Genomic DNA, 7,500 nt, shown 5'->3' on the forward strand with positions numbered 1-7,500 from the left:
ATTGGCGCACAAAGAGAGTGTGAGAGAATTACTATACATGTTGTCGTGAAGAGGAAACTTTCAAAAGTATGTTGATACAACAGTTGTACAAAAATAAATACCAATTTACCGGTTCCAGAGCCTCCTTTAGTTATTAAGTGAACGACGTTTTGATGTTATCAGCGTCATAGCCAAACAGCAACTGATATCGTCCGAGAGTGTGGCACGGTAAGGTCATAGATTATCTACAGAGCCAGGGGAAGGGGGCGTGGCCGAGTGATATTCTTATAATGCGTCGACTATAGTTACTCATTAGCCGCTTGCTTTAACTTTTTAACTTATCTTCTAATAGAATGTGTAATGATTTATTGTATGAAAGGCTGCCCGCACACGAGACACTTTTAGTGGAAAGCGGTGGGCCACTAATTGGTCAGCCACTTAGTGGCCAGCTGATAATATCAGCTTGTACAGTGGTGTAACCAAGAAGTAGACACAGTAGCCACTTCGTATCCTCTTTTAGTGTCGTCCGCTTTTAGTGGCTCATCTGTGGTCTTCCGTACAAAGTCAGGTATTCCATTTTTTATTTTAGTGGCTGGCCAATTAATGGCCGGCCACTTTCCACTAAAAGTGTCCTGTGTGTGGGCAGTCTTAGCTTTGAAGTCAGAATAACCTCGACAAAATATTTGCTTAGTTATTCTATCCATATGTGCAATTTTTCCACTTTAAAATCTGGTGGTATCTTTACCTGACCACACAAAGAATTTATCTTGGGATCGAGTCTTTTGACAAGTTATAAACACAAGTCGGGAACTTATCGCACACATATCACAAACATGTTGAAAATAAGTCGAAGACAGCAGGAGGAAAACGAATCTTTGGCAGATGCACGATAATCACATGAAGCACTACCAATAAGTCGTTGACTTGTATTTGTATATCAGTAGTATCAGTATTAAATCACCAAGGTCCCAGCAAATTACCATTACCTTCTCAAGCGCAGGGCTTAGATAAAAGACTGCAGTAAAATGTTATCTTTTTCAAGTTTTCTCTAGAGAGGGTCCTTTTATGAAAGTGCTAATTTGCATATTAAAAGAACCCGTCATCTTGTGGGGGTCACTTTTACTAAACCGCCCCGTGCCGACGAATCTTATGGAAGAAGAAATTTTCCACCTTTTAGTTTCCTGTAAAAGAAAACACTTTTGCCGGCTTTGTCTGTCAGTCCGCACTTTATTCTGTCCGCCCTCATGTCTTAAATACTATTGAGGCTAGAGGGCTGCAAATTGGTATGTTGATCATCCACCCTCCCATCATCAAACATACCAAATTGCAGCCCTCTAGCCTCAGCAGTTTTTATTTTATTTAATGTTAAAGTTAGCCATAATCGTGCTTCTTGCAACGATATAGGATAGGCCACCACCGGGTCGTGGTTAGTTTCATGGGCCGAGGCTCATATAGCATTATACCGAGACCACCGAAAGATAGATCTATTTTCGGTGGCCTTGATTATATGCTGTAGCGGCTGTACAGAAAACTTGATTGCGCCGAAGAAACTTCGGCGAATTTTTTACTTGTTTTTTAATGAAGATCTAAATCATTTTAGGATGCTGAGAAATCATGAAACTAACCATTATTGTTAATTTAGTTATTAATTTTATCGTGAAACTAGTGATTGGTAGTTGAGTTATTCATCTTATTTTATTTTGGAGGCACCCACGATATTTTAGCTCTCTCTCTCTCTCTCTCTCTCTCTCTCTCTCTCTCTCTCTCTCTCTCTCTCTCTCTCTCTCTCTCTCTCTCTCTCTTTTCCCCAAGATATTCGGCTTTGCATTCTCGACCACTGTCTTGTTTCCTCCAAAAACACCTCTCTCTCTCTCTCTCTCTCTCTCTCTCTCTCTCTCTCTCTCTCTCTCTCTCTCTCTCTCTCTCTCTCTCTAAACCTATGAATATACTGCCTTGTGTCACTGGATCTGTTGGTAACTCTGCCCTTATGTGATTTGCATATAAGGTAATTTGATTCCCTCAGATTCGACGTGGGCGCTACTTCCTGCTTGTGTCTTTGCTCTCTGCCAGGATTAACTGCTGAAGCAGATGACGAATCATTAAATTTAAAATACATTTCAAAATGTTGCTAGACCAGGGGTTTCCCGCCCCCTTTTTGTTCTTCTGTACCTCTTGGGCATTTTGATAGATTCCCGTGTACCCCTAAAAATTGAGGCTGAAAAAGAAAAACAATGAAGTTGATATTGTGATGTTCTTTCATTGTGAAATCTGTTTGTGTAGAGTAAAGCTTTGCCCACTAAAATGAGAGAAAAAAATAAGACGACATAGTGCAGTCTCAATGCAGAATATCTGGCGTTGCGCAGTACTTAGATCCAATGTACTCCCTGAAGAGTACAAATGTACCACTGGGGGGTACTTCTACCCCAGGTTGGAGACCCCTGCACTAGACATTATAAGTGGTCCTGACCATGGCTTAGTTATGTGTTCGTCTTTTTTTCATTGGAATCTAGATTTCAATTCACTTTTACCAGAGGAAACGAACAGACCTGATCTTGAATTTTGAAAATAATTTTCTCGGAGAGTTTAATAACAGGCCTGACGTCCTTCCATTAGTCTTTAACGTGGATTCAAATGTAACGGAGCGACACTAAGAAAATGCGAGTTTGCCCTTTAGCTTTTAAAGTCGCTGAGATCTTTAGTTGCTTGAAATAAGAAATCAAGTGACATATTTTATACGCGGAAGTTAATATTCTCTATACTTGAACCCCCGGTGATACTTCCAGTAATGATATTATCGAAAATCGCTGATTGAAACCTGAGACCTTGCAGTGCAATGTATAATTTCGCATGAGTGAATGATTCTCTACTTATTAGGGATTAGTTAGTTTCAATGACAGGTTAAATCTCTTAACACAATTCTGCTGGGACTCTTCCTCTAAGTCAAAACTATACCGTGACAATTACTATTGTTTTCATTATCAATATCACTACTTCATCCTAACACAGTCTCTCTCTCTCTCTCTCTCTCTCTCTCTCTCTCTCTCTCTCTCTCTCTCTCTCTCTCTCTGTTGTCCATTTAGTCTGGTTTCTGTGAAAACTCATAAAACAAATTAATGTAAAAAAAAAATGTTACAAAGTTAACCTATTTTACTCCTATTGTACCCTTCGCTACGTACATACATATATATATATGTTTATGTATTTATTTATATATATCATATATATATATATATATATATATATATATATATATATATATATATATATATATATATATATATATTTGTGTTTGTGTTTGTGTGTAAGGTATGTCTTTCTGCAATGATAATTCATCCACATGAAATCTAAACTCTTTGACGTAACTGTTTACACTCAGTACTGTCAAAACTTTCAAGATTATATGCCACTTCAAAAACAAATCTACGGTCGTCACTCTCCTCCTACCTAATCGAAATTCTGAAAGCATTTTTTCAGTCTTCGAAAAAAAATCTTCGAAAAAATCAAAAACAAAAATATTATTTGGAATGCCAATGAAATCACGGATATGAGATTCCCCTTTTTAAACCTGATAAAAAAAATTAAAATAAAAACGTAACTTTGAAGCTACTGTAGCACATTCTGTTGTATGTGAATACTACTCCCATCTGTATTTGGTCACACTATTCAGTGACCATCAAAAAAAAATTACGAGTGTCCTTGGCATCAAAAACCATCCCCACTTGATATGTGGGAGATTCGTTTGCCATCCTCGAAAAAGCTCCCATCAAAGTGACAATATTTTTTATTTTTTTTTTTACTAACGCCACCGACCACCATTGACATAGAGAATATATTTTTTCCATTTTTTCTTTTAAATTGAAACCTATTCACCATGAAGTACGTTCTAGTTCGCCAAAAAAAAAAACTTGACGGTGGCAGGTGTGTGACGATGGAACAAAGCCAGAGGTTGTCATAAAGTAGACTTCATTTTCATTTCATATATATTTTTTTAATGTTAATGAACTGATTCACGTACGGAACATCTATCGAAATTTTCATGTTGCTTTTGGTGTGCTATTCGTTCTTGTGTATCTGTATACACACACACACACACACACACACACACACACACACACACACTCACACACACACACACACACACACACACACACACACACACACACACACTTTCTATTCAGTTCTTTCCATTAGAAGGAGGGATGGCTCCAGATGGCTGAACTTTCTAAAAACCTTCAGTCCCCAAAATAATATTTTGGGATGACGTAGATACTACCTCTTTCCACATTACCACCCGAACTGTGATTCACTGCAGTCGACTATCCACCAGGTACATAATTCACTGCACAAATCAACACTGGCCTAATATTCTTCTCAGTGAACCAAACAGTGAATTAACAGGTTTGACCATACATTAATGGTGTATTTTTTTATATTATAATTTTCGGGTTATAATACAATATGAACAAATGCCTTCGAGCATTAATGAAAGCGATCCACGCTCTTCAGGACGCATCGTCTGATATGCAAAATAGCAACATGGCGACTTTGACTCTTGAGGAATCTCGAGATTTCAAAATAAAAAAAGAATTAAAAAGACGCCATTGAATAAATTATCCTTAATCTGCTGCCAGGTGTTGCAGAGATTACGGGATTTTACTTGCCGAAGATTGATTCCTAAGGATCCTCACTATATATATATATATATATATATATATATATATATATATATATATATATATATATATATATATATATATATTATATATATATATATATATATATATATATATATATATATATATATATATATATATATATATATATGTATGTATGTATGTATGTATGTATATATAAATACAGACACACACAACACTGACATCTATACGAAAACAAGAAACTACAACGCACCTACAATAAATTCCAAAATGTCGAGCCACAAAAGGAAGATAAATATAGGAGTTTCTTCGGCCCTTCGCGGCACGCTGACTGCAATAGAAAGCTTATTACATCTTATCCCATAAGAAGGTCTAAGCATCCAGCCGGAAGATAAAAGAAGGCGATAACAAGGGCCATCTTTAAAGGCCGCCGAAAATCGGCATTTTTTTTTTTTTTTTAAGATCACCTCCGACAGAATTTCCGGGTCCGAGGAAAAACGTTCGAGACTAACATTTTCTTTTTGAGACTAACATTTTTGTATTTTCTTATTTTATTTTATTTTATTTTATTTATCTATTTATTATTTATTTTTATTTTTTTGAGATGGATTACAGCAAACTCAGAATGATTTCGGTCGTGAGATTTAATGATTCTTCAAAAGATCAAGCGAAGATGCAATGTATGACCGCCCTAAAACAATGCTCGTTGTGTTTTGATAGTTCACTCACATCCTTATATGTTTCCATTTTTATTTGTTTATTTATTACTTTGTTCATTTGGTGTTTTCTAATAACAGATGTCTTCTTTCCGTATTTCCTATTTCCTTCTGTTACTTCTTACAGTTGAACACAATATTCTGTGGAAGCTTGAATTTCAAGTTAATTTATTTCAATTTTTATCTATTTATTCATTAATTTGTTAATTTATTTTTTTATTTTCTAATAACTGATCTCTTCATTCTGTATTTCCTATTACCGTCTGTTATTTCTTTCAGATGCACGCCATAATATTTTTTGGAAGCTTGAATTTCAAGTCAGTGGCCCAACCTGTGGTGGGCTTGTTCCATACAAATAGGGTTCAGCTTCTGAATATAATAATAATAATAATAATAATAATAATAATAATAATAATAATAATAATAATAATAATAATAATAATAATAATAATGATAATCTTTGGAAGCTTGAATATCAGGTCAATGGCCCCTGTGGTGGGCTTGTTCCATACGAATAGGGTTCAGCTTCTGAATATAATATAATAATAATAATAATAATAATAATAATAATAATAATAATCTTTGGAAGCTTGAATGTCAGGTCAATGGCCCCTGTGGTGGGCTTGTTCCATACGAATAGGGTTCACCTTCTGAATGACAATGTTCCTTTTAACTTTAGGTTTTAGGCTCCATTATACGAGTTGGACAAAAGCTATTAAACAGAGCTAAGCGGATGCGCCGAGACCTCCCTTTGTTTGCCGGAAAACACAAATATTCTCGAGGTATATATGAAGTTCTGTTTTGCAGAACGACCTTAGTTGTGTTGCCTTTACATCATAAATTCACATTTGCTGTCACAAAGCATCAGGAAATTATTCTCAAGATAATTTCCGGCGAGTAGGTTATTTAATTGTCAAATGTCAAGAGTCGAATGTTATAGTCATGTGCACCCCGTGGTCGCCTAAAATACCTAGTGATCAATTCAAGAAATCGCACACTTTTTCCTTCAACGTTTGCTTTGCAACACGAAATCTGTGTATCTTTCACACTTTTCAAGTATGAAAATGTTGTCAAGAGTGAAGATGTTTTCCAGAGTCAAAATGACTTCCAAAAATGTTTTGTACAGAGTCAAAATGTTTCCCAAAAATGTTTTCAGGAGTCAAAATGACCTCCAAAAATGTTTTGTGGTGTGAAAATGTTTTTCAAAAATGTTTTTAGGAGTTGACAAAATTTCCAAAAAATGTTTTCAAGACAATATGTTTTCAAGAATGTTTTCAGGAGCCGAAAATATTTCAAAAAAATGTTTTCAAGACAAAATGTTTTCCAAAAATGTTTTCAGTTGTCAAAATGTTTTCCAAAGATGTTCTTAAGATTCAGAAATGTTTTTAGGAGTTGAAAATATTTTCAAAAATGTTTTTCAAGAGTCAGAAGTGTTTTCAGGAGTTGAAAATGTTTTCCAAAGATATTTTCAAGAGTCAAAATGTTTTCATCACATGTAAGAGGTCAAGCCTTCTTTGACAATTGGCAATAACAGCAGAACAAACAACGGAAAGACGAGTGGGAAGTCCACGAATTGAATGAGGATGAGGAGAAAGGTGTAACATGTTCCTCTAAGCTACTTAGGAAGGAAGAGGGAATATTTTCCAAAACATTATGCAAATATAAAGGGTAAATAGCATTTGAGCTTCTGAATTGAAATTCTGCTGAATTGTAATTGTCTTGGAATAGCTGAATTTTGGTCTTCATCCGTAAATTTTGAGCGGCTTGCATTATTATGGCTTCGCAATTAATTTCCTTGCTGACATTTAAAACATTTTTCATCCAGCTTTTAAGAGTGTTGTTTGCTAGCTACGCAGAAGGTCAGTATATTTTCCATTCCATTTCCAACAACATCCCGCGGCGTGATCTAAACGATCAAACAATTAACTATTGAAAAACCTGCTAAATCCTGACGGTTACAAACAAAATGATTGTCAAATATGTTCCTCTTTCTATTATTCCGCGAAGCTTTGCAGCAGAGTCCTTGGTTGAAAGTTAACTGGGCGGGTTTATTTAAGGAAACCTGACATTCAGGATTAGCTGAAAGATGCCTCGCTCGTGGTCTGGGCGATGACATTCAGTTATTGATTCACTTTTCGGGTTTTCATTGT

At 35.6% G+C, this 7,500-nt stretch overlaps 1 long non-coding RNA gene across 1 annotated transcript in view; it reads left to right on the plus strand.

Annotated features, from left to right (window-relative positions):
- Window positions 1-7,500, plus strand: part of LOC136856602 (uncharacterized) — a 346,791-nt gene that overhangs the window by 147,491 nt on the left and 191,800 nt on the right. The gene's annotated exons all lie outside the window — the stretch shown is intronic.

The sequence above is a fragment of the Macrobrachium rosenbergii genome, chromosome 36 (assembly GCF_040412425.1).
Source record: "Macrobrachium rosenbergii isolate ZJJX-2024 chromosome 36, ASM4041242v1, whole genome shotgun sequence".
Taxonomy (NCBI): domain Eukaryota; kingdom Metazoa; phylum Arthropoda; class Malacostraca; order Decapoda; family Palaemonidae; genus Macrobrachium; species Macrobrachium rosenbergii.